We start from the raw sequence: 14,687 nt of genomic DNA, 5'->3' as shown, positions 1-14,687 counted from the left end.
GTTGCCATAAGCACCTCATGCATCTTGTAGACCTCTTTTTATGGCTTTTTGAGCCAAATGCCCCATGCATGGACATCAACTTTGTAGCTTTACGTATAAAATGGACCCTAGGAGGCCAGATCCATGGTTTTGATGCGTTAAGACCCATTATAATCAACTGTATAGTTTTGGACAAAGAGGGACTCGGCGAGTCGTTCATGGGAATCCGCAAGTCGGGGCGTATTTTCCACCAAATCTTTTCTGTTGATGGACCAGATGCTAAGATCGAAGGTCCCTCGGTTGTTTAGGCTCACTAGGGACCTGGAAATCATAAAACTCGGCGAGTGGATGAACAGAATCGGCGAGTTCAAGGAAATGTTCCAACCACATGAAGATGGACTCGGCGAGGTCAAGGGGAAATCGGCGAGTCATAGACTGAACACCTTCTTATGGATGAAGATAAACTCGGCGAGTTCAAGGTCGGTTGAAGATAGTCTGATGTGTTGTTGAAAGCGAACTCGTCGAGCTCTTGCTAGACTCGACGAGTAGGGAAGTGATTATGGCATTTTGTAGATATGGGGACTCAGCGAGTTGGTGGACCAACTCGGCGAGTCGAGTCAACCAGATGTTGACTTTGACCTTATGATTGACCATTGACCAAGGTGTTGACCTTGACTTTGTCTTGGACTTGAGTTGACCTTTGTAAGGGTTACGAGTACGAATTGATAAGTTAGAAAAGTTGTTGTGTAGGGATTGAGGATTCGAGGAGAGTTGGTTTTCATACCGAGATCAGTGTAGACACTACACGACTTTGAGGTGAGTTTTCTCCTAGTAGGAGTAGGTCTACGGCCACAATGCCGGCCCACAAGTAAGAGTGTTGGATAGATGATTGTCTTTGTGATAATTATCTAGTGTTGATATGAGATATGATTATTATGCCTGATATGATTATTGTGCTTGATATGTTTACTGTGCTTGATATGTGTTAGCAGTAGTAGGGGGTGAAATAGTCCCCGGTTACCGGTTGAAAGATATCGAAGGGGAGGGTAGCTCCCAGTTACCGGTTGAAAGATACCGAAGTTGAGGTTAGTTCCTGGTTACCGGTTGAAAGATACCGAGGAGGAGCCCAGCTCCTGGCTATGTGCGACAGTTATCGGTTGAAAGATACCGAAGATTATGCATTATTTGGTATGAGTATGATGGGGGAACTCACTAAGCTTTGTGCTTACGGTTTTTAGTTTTGGTTTCAGGTACCTCTTCATCTAAGGGGAAGGAGCCAGCGGGGTAGCAGCGCATCACACATTCACACATGATATTCCACATTTGAGAAACCTGGGATTGTACTATGATATTATACTATTTACTAATATGGTTTTGAGACTTGTGATTTGTGACTTTATGTTTGAAAGTATTTTAAATGTTGTTTTCTGTTAACTGTTTTACAAGTAATATACTTTAAACAAAGAATTTTGGGTCTCGATTTTGGGATGTTACAGTTCCTTTTTACTTTAAGCACTTCAAACGTAGCCATACTTAGGTTATTTTTTTCTCATTTGCAGAATGTACAAAATAATTTGTTGATTATATATAGCACTCGAGTGCTTGAGAAAGAGTATTTTCAATGTGGCTCCTTGCTTATAGATGATAAAGTGTTTGATTTCACACCGAGGATCGTGACATGAGTTTTAGGATGTGTTAGTAAGTTATCCATATCAATTGATACCAGTTGGATGATCTCATGTGGATGTTTAGACTTTTCATAAGAGTTGTCTAAGGATTGGGTCCTGTTTTATGATTATTGCTTTATGCTACCCTAGCATGTTTTTCACAAGAGTGCAAATGACAATCATGCAAGGGTGAATCTGATCCTCTCAAATTTGAAGCAACAAATTGGTGATTTTTCTACCAAAGTTTTGTTTTCTTGAGGCTTTCTAGCATATTGATTTATGCTCAGTTTGATCTATTATGTTAATTTCTACTTCCAGTAACAGATTTGGCATTAGCCATTGGCAAAGGAAAATCAGTCCCTTCATCAACACAAATATACAATTATCTAAAAGTAATATGTTTGTCAAATACCAATCATGGAATGTACTTAACTTTCACTGTTCTTGCTACTGGTATTTGGCCTACCTACAAAAATGGTATGTCTTCTTTTTAAAAGCTGGTTTTTAGAGGTTGAAGTTCATACCCATTTACCAAAATGGGTCCATATTGGATCATATTTTATCTTCAACAGGTCATATGGGTCGAAAGTTGATGAAAGTGTATTAAATTGCTTAGAAGTTAGAACCTTCCAAATTGTTTCATCAGAAAACTAGATTATTATTTTAGTAGTATAACTTTTATAGTTATATCTAGGGTTTAGGTCATTTTTGGTCACTTAACTTTTGGTTTTATGCTCATTTGGTCACTTAACTATTTTTAAGTTTTAAAAGGTCATCAAAAATTTGATTTTGTACTCATTTAGTCACTTAACTTTTGGTTTTGTCACTTAAGTTTTAGATTTGTGCTCATTTAGTTACGTAACTTTTAAAATTATGCTCATTTAGTCACTGAACTTTTAAATTTTTTTAAAAGTTTAGTGAATAAATGAGAACAATTTTAAAAGTTAGATGGCTAAATGTGACCAAACCAAAAGTTAATTGACTAAATGAGCATAAAGCCAAAAGTTTGATGGCCATTTAAAACTTAAAAAGAGTTAAATGACCAAATGAACACAAAATCAAAAGTTAATGACCAAAAATGACCTTAACCCTTATATCTAATACGTTTCTTATACATAAATTACAAAAAAATAGCCAAAAAAATGCTAGTGGGCCAACCCAACCTGAATAGCTGAAACGTAAATTTTTTATTACTAAGTGGCAAAATAACTTGGTTGGGTAACGGGTCAAAAAGGATATTTTATTTATTGCAGCTCAGAACAGGCTGGTTCATAAATAACTTAAGTGTTATAATTTTTTTATAGAAATCTGTTAAAGTAGTAAGGGATATATACAGTAAAGTCCCGAAATTTTCATCAAATTGACATGAAAGTCCCAAATTAATTTTTTTTGACACAAAAGCCTGAATTGCCGGCATTGATTGACCCGATTGACCTTTTTTGTCGGTGCAGCCGGTTTACTTTGTGAAGTGGCACCAAATGCTTACGTGGACCACTGATTCATTAAATGAGAGGCTTATGTGGAGTTGTCGACCTTACTTAAGCACCAGACCCTCGATCCTCATGAACCCTAGCTTCGTATTTTTCAAAGGGAAAGACGAGAATGTCGTCTTCTTCATCTGTTGGAAGCAAGGCTGTGAGAAGGTTCAATCCCCCTCAAAGGACACATTGCGACTGTGGTGACTTGGTTGGAAGGTGGACTTCATGGAAGACAGGAAATCCTGGAAGAAGATTCATTGGATGCCCAAATTATAGGGTTAGTTGTTAATGTTGAAATTCTTCATCTTTTAGGTTTTTTTCTTTCTTTAATCTTGGATTATCCAAGATTCGAGTAAGGATTGCAAATTCTTTGATTTGGTGGATCCTCCACTCCCTAATCAGTGGTACAAGGACTTGCTCTTACAATTGCACAATGGGTGGAATGGAGATGTTGTAGAACAAATGGAAGAAGGTGTAGGTGGTGTTGTTCCAGGGTGGTCAATGATGTGGTTTATTTTGGGTTTATGTTTTGGTTTGTATTTTAAGATAATGTAGTAACTATGTACGATGTTGTTTCTTTTGCAATGTAATCAACATTTTAGTTGTGTTGTGTTGAATTATGGTGAAATCAATGTACAACCTACTATGAACCTAATATGAACAATAAAACTGTCATTAACTAAGGCTAACCTGCACAACCAAATTTGAACTACAATATAAAATTGACCAATTGTTACCATTGCTTAATTACCAGTAATTGTTTACAAAATATGAACCAAAATATGGTATGCAACAGTTTACAAAATATGAACCAAAAGATGATATGCACCAAATTGAGGAGATATAACCCCTATCCCTAATCTATAGTAAATGCCTTATCTTGAGACATTCATATACCAAGAGGGTCAACCACCTTCTTTTTTAGCTTCTGAAGAATTATCCTCTCTGAGGGCCTCCTTGTTCTTTGTTGCATATTATTCCCAAAATGCCCTTGCTGTATTGGATCATTTAGTGGAACACCTTCTTCATTTCCTTGAACATCTTCAGCTTCCACTTCAACTCCTCCACCTTCTTCATTTCCTTGAACAACTTCAACTTCAACTCCTTCCACTTCATCCTCTTCTCCATCTCCTTCTCCATCTTCTTCTTCTCCATCTACTTCTCCATCTTCTTCTTCTCCATCTCCTTCTCCATCTTCTTCATTCCCCTCTCCATCTCCTTCTTCTTCATTACCTTGTCCATCTCCACCTCCTTCCACTCCATCTCCATCTCCTTCCACTCCATCTCCTTGTCCATGTCCTTCTTGTTCTTCATTACCTTGTACATCTCCTTCCAGTCCACCTTCAACATTGGCAGCCTAAAACAGAAAAATAAAATAAAATTAGTAAGAAACAATGAATTATATACATAAACACTAAATGAAACCTTACCACATATCCAAACTCTTCTAAATGAGCTTTTGTAATTCCAAGGCATCTCATAATTTCTACATCAGTGTAACCTGATTTCCTCAACTCTGTAATTTGTTCTATAATGTAGTCCATATCTATCATATCCAACCCATCTCCATCACTCACCACATCTACATCCACCATCTCTTCAGATTTATATTTTTCATTGACCCTTTTTTGGGGTGGTACTGTATTTGAGGTTTCACCTCTTTCAAATTTATATTCTACATCCACCATCTCTTCAGATTTATATTCTACATCCACTATCTCTTCAGAATCACTAGCACACACACAATGTAGTCTAACACTATCACATTTTTTAAACCTAATCTGATAACCTTTAGATATGGCATGATTTGTTAAACAAAGTTTAAGTTGATGTGGAGATTCATACCTTTCTCCCTCTTGAGGTTTCATTTCTATTCCATTTCACGTTTGGATCATGTGTGGAATATTTAAACTCAGCTTGACTATCATTTGCCTGTTCATCCACAGCTTCATCTACATTTTCTTCCTCCTCCTGTTCCTCATTCAAAGGTTCTTCTTCCGCGGGTGCTTCATCATCTTCAACATTGTCGAATAATGGGATTATGAAGTCTTCATCTTCATCATCAAGAGACAGTGAGTTCAAGAAGTCATCTCTACATCTTCTACTATGTTTCTATAGAAGGTCTTCATCTAGTTCCACGTCGATTGTGTCAAAGTCCAACACACCTTCCATCTTCAAGGCGCCAACTCGTATCTCCCTCAGACTCGAATTCGTATCTCCCTCACAGTAAAAACCCTAGAATCGTCGCAGTAGAAAGAGAGGTTTTTCCAGCTCGATTAACCCTTCTTCATTTAATGATGTCCTCGTCACCTTCCAGGTAAACGTTAGTAGCCACATCAGCTCGATTACCGGCTATTAAATGAGTTACCGGAAAAAAAGGTCAATCGGGTCAATAAATGCCGGTAATTCAGGCTTTTGTGTCAAAAAAATTAGTTCGGGACTTTCGTGTCAATTTGATGAAAATTTCGGGACTTTAGTGTATATATCCCAAGTAGTAATCTACATTTTTTTAGCATGGCGTGGCTTTGTCAAGATTTCGGAATGATTTTTCATCAATTGAGTTAGGTTAAGATTTTCGCTTTCATAATCTGATAGAACCCAAGGGAAGACGGGATACTGGGTAAGATCATTGTACCCACGACCCGACCCGACCCGCGAGTGTGTTGAGATGCATCAAGTACACTGGAAATTACTAATTTCTCCATTTGCAGAAAGATTTTGCCATAATCTTGAAAGCACTTTCTTGTTTTGCTACTCCTGATATCGTTGTGTCCATCAACAAGTAAACAAATGTTATCAATGATTGTAAAAAAGATGATAAAAAAACAAGAGAGATCTTACATGCTTCATTACTGACAAATTTTTATAAACTTCTTCACTTTCCTTTTTATGAAAACCCAGAAGATCATTAGTCATTACATCCATCCATGCTAAATAAGTAAATATCTCAACAGCAACAGGACGAAGCTGGTAGATTTCATCTAACACTATTAAGCTTCCACATTCCCACCGTTTGTCACTTTTTCCTTCCTCCATGCTCCACCATTGTAGGCTCATGCCCTATCCACAGTACTCGGCGGATCCAGAACCAAAACCAACAGGGGGCCAAAATATATAAAGGAAAAATATAATAAAAATTAATAAAAGAATATGATTTTCTTTAGTTTTTTTTTTTTTTGGTTTTTTTCAGCAAGAATGGGTGCCAAAAAAAACTTAATTGGGGCCAATTGTTTAATTACATACCAAAAACTATTTTTTTTGCTAAAATTTCCCATGGGATCTATTTTTAAGTGGGGCAATACACCTCACTTGTGATGCATTAAATCCGCCACCGGTGCTTTAACAGCCCAATACAAGAGAAATCATTTGTTACACACACACCTAAAGCCTGATCAATAACCGAAAGCTCATCTTCACATTCTTTCTCACAGATGCAACCTGTAGAAATTCTCTATCACATACAAACAAAGTTCCCCAATAAGAAAGATCCCATCATGTTTATCAAGACCCACAACCCTTTCACAATTATATCTGGATTTTACTTTTCTGTGTGTTCCAGATTAAATACTCCCTGTTGTTACCCGGTTATTTATCTTCTGTTCCTTTAACCTCATCAATTCTCATTGAAGCAGACTTTTTAGGAGAAGTCACAACCGATTTTCCTTGAATGGTCTCTGATAACGCTACGGTTGTTGAGTTGGACTTCATGCTAAATTCAACAGCAGAATGCAGAATGAAGACTTCCATCATTATTGCTACTATCTGTAAGAAATATTAGGGTTTATGGTAGAGATATGGATACCAACTTGGATCGTGAGAGCACTTTCCGAACTGATATTTCTACCCTATGCCTGGGTCGCAAGAAATTCAGCCTAGGATAATCCAAGTGGACACTTACGATTCTAGGTACAAAAATTGTAAGCCAATTTGCTAGAAAGATTATGTGAAAGTTTGAAGAAAACGAGAGCTAAATTGCGTGTCACTCTTCTGAGACGGAAGAGTCGTTTATATATTAAACGAGATTAGGGTTTTATTAGGGTTGAGCCGTCATTAGTTGCTTTGGAAGCAAGTCACGATAATCCGGATTTAATGAAGATTTAGGGTTACCAAAACTAACGAGTTTCGTTAGTTTTACCATAATCACCCTCAAAAATTGAATTTTCCACTATGTTCCCAGCTAGGGGCTCTGCCCCTTGAACCTCGCTAAGGGCGCTGTCCCTAGACCCTGCCAAAGGGGCGTTGTCCCTTTGGAAACCCCGGACCGAGGGGCGCTGCCCCCGGACCCCCGACTAGTCGTCGAACCGGTTTCTAATTCGATCTTATACATGTGTGCACTCCGCACCAACCCGTACATATATTAGAGTACAAATTAAGAAAATCATTAGCTCACATGTTAGTTCCAGTTACATAAAATGACATGGTGACACTAAAATCACCAAACACTATCCCGGTTATTCCATCCAGCCCTAATCGGACTTTCATCTTTTCCACCCTCTGATTCCTTAAAAACAGAATCTTCATACATTTCGTCACTACAAGATTCCTGTTTTCCATCGTTAAATAAAAGATTAGAGAAAGAACCGGAATTGGAATCGGAATCGCCAACGTCGTTTCCGGTTATCTGGTTAGACGGCTCTTCAAATTCAAACTTCCCGTTTAAAATGCTTTGCACAGTTTCAGCTCGCAACGATCCAATATCTTCGGCGTTCTATACTGCCATTCAGGTTCTTTGTTTGAAAAGGATTTGGTCATTGAGAATATCCCATAAGTTGTTGAAGATGTGTTTGCCATTGCCACTCACTTTCAGCATGGAGCACCCATTCATACTTATCGTGTCCAACAATAGACATTGCATCGAGAGCAATTCTTCTTTCATTGACTTGCTCCCAATTTCATTGAATCCCTTGAGGCCTTGACCTTCTTTCGTCGACCATCCATACCCGGGAACCTAACCGATCCAGCAACATACTCAACCCACAGCATATTGTTCCAAGGTTGTATTAACAATCAGTTGAGACAAAGAAGATAGATAGCCTTCCTTCCTGTAAGTAGAATATCCAAAACCGGTCCTTGGTTGGGTTTGGACTTTGGAGACAAGAATATGTTTCAGGATGTCAAGTGCTAAGTTTTGTGCATGTAGAAGTGAGATCAAGTTAATACAAAGACAGCAAATTAGATCGGTGTCAAGATTACTAGGGCAAAAGATGATTCTGCTATGTGCAACCAAAGAAACTCCAACTGATATCAAGAAAGGAAGGAAACAGGTTCATATTCTTGAAAACCACATCGAGTTGGTTTGTTCCTCTTGTGATTGTGATTGATAAAATCCCTTTTCCAACTGGAGGTGTTTGTTCGACTCTACCATCTTTATTTGTTAGCTGTAACATGGACAACAGGAATTCGAGTGAGGGAAAGCACCCATGTATACACGGTCAACCATCATGTAACATAACGCGTCTAGATTCAACGACCATCCGTCTTCTTCATCGTCACGTAAGAGCCTTCTTTCTAGAAACTTCATAACAAACCTTGGAATTGAATACCAATACTGTTTCTGCATCAACATATAAAGGAACAGTTTCTCGGTTACAAAATCAGCAACAACTTCTGAAATGAAGTCCAACAGAACACGGGTAACTACCCGGAATCATCCACATCAAGAAGCAGCTTTGGATATGATCAACTGTGTTTCAAATGTTTGGGATTTGTGGGGACCTAAAGTCTGGAGTTGAATCAAATTCAGTGATAGAAATGGAAGGAGATGCAAGTGGTTGATATTGAGATTTTTAAGTCATTGGAGCTTCCAAGCCAAGATGGCAAATCAAGATCCTGTGATGGAGAGTTTAGTGACTGAAACCTGGAAATGAACCTTCCGCCTCTTCACCATCATTTATGTTTTGAGGGAAGATAAAATAACTTTGAAAACACGATCGTATGCCATTGTTCAAGAAGCTCTTCTGACCAACAGATCTCAAGCAGCATAGCATGTTTCTAACAATAATATGCTCCTCTTGATATTGATATCACAATCCGGGGGGGACAAAAGTCATAATCACAAACTTTACAACGTGTTCCAGCTCAGAAATGAAAGATAACTCCTAAAAGGACAACTAGTTTTTCCAGTACAGGAACCTCAACATCGCCTCTTGGAGAGCTACAAGCAGATGTTGAACAAGGTTTATTCTACGCAAAATTCATAGAAACAAGATTTTCAAGAAATCTGTGTTGGAACTTCAGCTGCTACCCATACAGTCCAGTCAAGTAACACGTGCTCAACCATATCTGCATTTGCAATTTGATGTTTCGGGAGGAATGTCATTATTATCGAGTTCAGACATACGACTGAAACTATCTTGTTGTAAAGAAAAATCATCCATATCCTCATGAGAACTATCTGAAGAAACTTGGATGGTGACAGATTAAGGTCATCGAATTCATTCAGGGTTGCTGAAGGTGACAGATTATTCTGAGTTTCTTCCAACTTTTTGGGTTCAGGAAAAGAAGCCTCACGAGCAGCAATTTGGAAAAGGATCTCGCATATCAAACAGAGACATTCTGGAATGTAAAAAGAGAGCTAGCAAATGATACCCTCTACATGCTTGCTTGCATGTCTCTAACATTTTGTGGATTTTGATCAAGTGCACAAGCAAGGAGAGTCAATGCCATTTGCAGGTTTCTGCTACTTCAACAAGGGCTAACACAACAGATATTCTGTTGGGTTAATCGGTTATTTGAAAAGCAATAGGAAAGTTTTTTTTATTAGTTTTGTTTCCTAGTTTTAGAATAAGAGTCGAAGTCTTTTTTTTATGGTTTTAGAGGTTCATAAGGTATCTAATTAATTAGTATAAAAGTAGGCGTCATTTGTTTTAATGCAATTTACTAGTTCTTTCTTTGTTTTAACTTTAAGAGCAAGTTTTCTTCCACTACATTCTTCTTCTGTTTCCGTGTTCCTTACACCACAAAAGAAAACTAGTTTATTTTCTTACACTTGGTATCAGAGCGCGGTTTCGTTGAAGGGGGTGTGATTCGAGGTTGATTAGAAACAACCCCGATTTCTTTTAATCGGGCTTGTGAGAGACTAACCGGAGGCGTGGAGTAAACGAACGGGAAGACGTCAAAGTGGGTGGCTTTGATTCGGTTCGTTTTGCGGGTGACGGAAGACGGTAAAGGTGGTCGTGACCTTGTCTTATTATCCGGTGGAAGAGTGCTCTCGGAACAAGCTTGATTAAAGAAGTCGGGGTTAAGAAGAAAAGGATGTCGTTGGTTAAAGAAGGAGGTTCGTTGACATATCAAGTTCCGGTTTTGACTCCAACGAATTATCCGGTGTGGGCGGTTAAAGTCAAGTCGATTATGGATGCACATGGCATATGGGAGACGGTCGAACCGAAAACGTTAGATAAAGCACCAGATCAAAAGAAGTCAAAACAAGCTCTTGCTTTTTTGTTTCAAGCGATACCCGAAGACATGGTGTTGCAAATGGCGAGTTACACCGACCCAAAACAAGTGTGGGATGGGCTAAAAACACGGTATTTGGGAGTGGATCGGGTGAGAACAGCTCGACTTGCAACCTTAAAAAGGGAGCTTGAAAGTTTACGCATGAAGGAGGATGAAACGGTTGATGATTTTGTGACAAAATTATCCGGTTTAGCGTCAAAAGCAAGGAGTCTTGGATATGAGCTTGAAGAAGGTGATTTGGTAAAAAGGTTACTAGATTCGATGCCTAAGTCGTTTCTTCAAATCGTGGCTTCAATAGAGCAATGTTTCGAGTTGGATTCAATGTTATTCGATGAAGCGGTTGGTAGATTAAAGGCATACGAGGAGCGTATAAGAGGAACCGAGAAAGTGGAGGACACTCAAGGTGGGTTGTTGTTGGCTAGTGACGAAAAGTCACATGTTTGTAAGCATTGTGGCAATGAACGTTCAAATCGGGATGACTTTGGACGTGGCCGGGGAAGAGGTCGGGGGTCCGGGAGAAGTCGATATGGTAATGAACGTGTCCGGGATAAAAGTCACGTTAGATGTTACAAATGTGGTGAGCTTGGTCACTATAAAAACGAGTGTCCTAAATGGGAAAAGGAAGAAGCGGGTCTAATCGAAGAGGAACCGGCATTGTTTTGAACGAGTGGCTCATATGACCAAACCGATTAAGGGGGTGATTGTTGGGTTAATCGGTTATTTGAAAAGCAATAGGAAAGTTTTTTTTATTAGTTTTGTTTCCTAGTTTTAGAATAAGAGTCGAAGTCTTTTTTTTATGGTTTTAGAGGTTCATAAGGTATCTAATTAATTAGTATAAAAGTAGGCGTCATTTGTTTTAATGCAGTTTACTAGTTCTTTCTTTGTTTTAACTTTAAGAGCAAGTTTTCTTCCACTACATTCTTCTTCTGTTTCCGTGTTCCTTGCACCACAAAAGAAAACTAGTTTATTTTCTTACATATTCCACCAATAGGACGCACGGTTTCACCGACATAAACATCGCCGTGAAGACGTTCAAACCAAACCGTGGTATTCCTGCATGGAAAGTAAAAAAGATTCTAATTCAGAAAACATAGGGAGTTGTTTCAACTTGGGTTATTGACATAAAAGCACATCAAAGTTTGGAGTTTCGTTTTAAATGACCATTTGACTTTTTCTTGGACTTATAATACAAACAAACTTGAAGTTTGCCTGTCTAAAATACCATTTTGCTAAAAATTACCCGGTTTCCCAATTACATTGCTCATTTATACATTAACTTCTAATAGTCAAACATTTCCGAAGCCAATGGAATTAGATCCACCGCCAATTGCTAAATTGATCGGTGGTGCTATGATCTCCACGGAAAGGATTCAATCTGGCGAACTTATCAGAGATTGGTTCCTAGTTATTGGTCCATCCGGTGAACAACCAAAACCTAATTGAGTGACACGATTACAGCACCAATTTACCTCTTGTGAAGAGAAGAATGAAACATCAACCGACGGCGAGGAGTTCTTTTGCTTGAAGGATAGTTATTTTCCAGTGAGAGACGGTGGGATTAGGACTTTGTAACAGGATGTTCACACGATAGAAAGGAAGTCGCCGGAAGTTGATCTGGACGGAGGAGAAGATGGTGGAGAGTATAATTTCTTTAAGTAGAGAGGGTGTTGGGAGGATATTTGCCATGCTATATTGGAGGCGCATCATCTAGGTTACATTGTTGGTCGGGTAATTTGCGATAAGGCATAAGAATGATGATCATTTAAGATGGGGCATACATGCACATCAACGTTTTGATTGGAAGGAAGTGGATGGTGGAGTCAACGAAAGAAGTGTTTACCATGTTTCTCGATGTAGATGCCGACAATAACACCATAGTAGATGATCTCGAGTGGGAATTATTCCTAAATTCTCATAATCTTGAAGCAAATCCCATTATGACAGTGGCCAATAAATACAATGAGTGGCAGGTTTTCTTGAATGTTAACAATCTTGAAGCAAATCCAGGTTTAGCAGATCAGTTTGAAGACTACAATGATGCAGAACAACTGGTTCCAAAAAGGAGTCTTCGAGCAACGTGAAACGTCATCCAAACCAAGTGGATCCAAGTCAAGCCTCCATACACAGCAAATCTCTAAATTTCCGGTCTCATATAGTCTTTATGAGACCGGCAACGAGTATGTGAATCTAAAAATCGACAGTGTGTGTGATACATATTCTTTCTTGTACATAAAACCCTAATTCAATGTTGTGAGAGGAAGAAGTGTGAGGGAGCTGAGCGTGTTTTAAAGTGATGAATAATGCAGTCAAGATGCAATGCACGAATAAAAATGTATTTTAAACAAACATTTGACTATCAAAAGTCAATGTATTTTTGAGGTATTTTAGACAGGTACATTTCGATTTTAATGGTTTAAACAGGTCCAAAAAAAGTTAAATGGTCATTTAAAATGACATGCAAAACTTTGATGTGCCTTTATGTCAATAACCCTTTCAACTTTTTTCCCATTAAGTCTTGTATAGATAAAGTGTCTGAATGAGTAACAATGTATTTATGGATAATCACGTATACATAAGATCTATTTCTTTTATTTTCTAAGACTGAATAAAACTATTAAATAATACTAAATGATCATGTTACCTTACATTTCAACAAACAATTTCTACAATATTCATCGGTTTTAATGTGAGAGGTTGGGTGGAAAAGGTAAGAGCATATATATATATATATATATATATATATATATATATATATATATATATATATACACACACACACACACGTGTGTGTCGTAAAGGGTAAGTCAGTTTTGGCTTAACCCATAAAGCTCATTAAGTAAAAATTAAAAAAATTAAAAAAAAAAAAAAAACAGCCCCTTATAGAGCATAAAAGGTGTATAATACCATGCATGTTAATGTAGCTGCTCAGAGCGGATCAACTAAATTGAGCATTGACAAAGTTTCGGAAACTGTTCTGTTGATTTTCCATCAAATTCAAAACATTCCACTACGATCTGTCTTAGAACTTCCTTGCTTATTAGCACTCATTGTTCGAAACCAATGCCAAATCGGTTTCTAAAGAGTCTAAAATGGCCATACTACCCCCACAACAGGGACAAACCGGAGAAGATTTGTGTCTTGAAACAAATGACATAAGTTTCATTCTTTTGAAAAACATAAACGACATAAAGGTGTAGAAGAAACGACATAAATGTGTACAAGAAACAAACGACATAAGTTTCATTCTTGGGGAGTTGCAATTGGTAAAGGAAAACATCAAACACAATGAGAGTGGTGGGTTATGTTTCTAAAACAATTTTCTATGCACTAACAATAAGGAAATCTAAAAACTGTTGGGTATTAAACTTGAATAAAATGTTGAATCATCTGCCTCCACCGTCCTACAAACAATGTGCACTTTCAGAAGCTGCAGGAACTACGCCTTTCCAACTTTCTTTCTTTCTTTTTACCATCATTGCGCCTTTCCAACTTTCTTTCTTTCTCGTTACCATCATTACTTTGAGTGAAAGTGAGAAAAGGATATCCACACTTTTGTCCATGTTTTGTGGTCAGTGTCCCAAGAGGTACGCCTTACCATCTTTGAAGTTATGGCTTAACTGAATTTCTTCATCATACAATCTTTATAAGACTGCTTGTGGTTTGCTTCTAGTATTCAGGGTTATCATCTCATGTTCTATGCCACCAGCATTGATTTCCACATTAACAGTCTTCTCCTTGGTTTGCTTGTCAATACCAATAAGTGAAGCCTGCATACATTAGTAGAAAAAATTTCAGTCTTTAATTGTTAATCAAGAGGAAAATGAACATATGGATGCATATACCATACATGTCTGATATGTAAAATATTTTCTAGATCAAGCTTCACAGAAATTGTTTCACCACTTTTAATATCGACTCATGAATAACGAGTTTGCAAAAAACAATGAATGTAAGTAAAACTTAAACACCAGATTGTGGCAAAGTGTACCACTCCTGAATGCAAGCAATCTTATAAATCCAAGCCGTTTCAAACAAGGCAGGCTTGAGTAACGTGTAGATACATAAATACACAAACAGACAGAAAAAATCCAATTGATATACATGTATT

This window comes from Lactuca virosa, chromosome 9 (genome assembly GCF_052849685.1).
Source record: "Lactuca virosa cultivar CGN04683 chromosome 9, Lactuca_virosa_CGN04683_v6, whole genome shotgun sequence".
Taxonomy (NCBI): Eukaryota; Viridiplantae; Streptophyta; class Magnoliopsida; order Asterales; family Asteraceae; genus Lactuca; species Lactuca virosa.
This window is presented reverse-complemented; position numbering follows the sequence as displayed.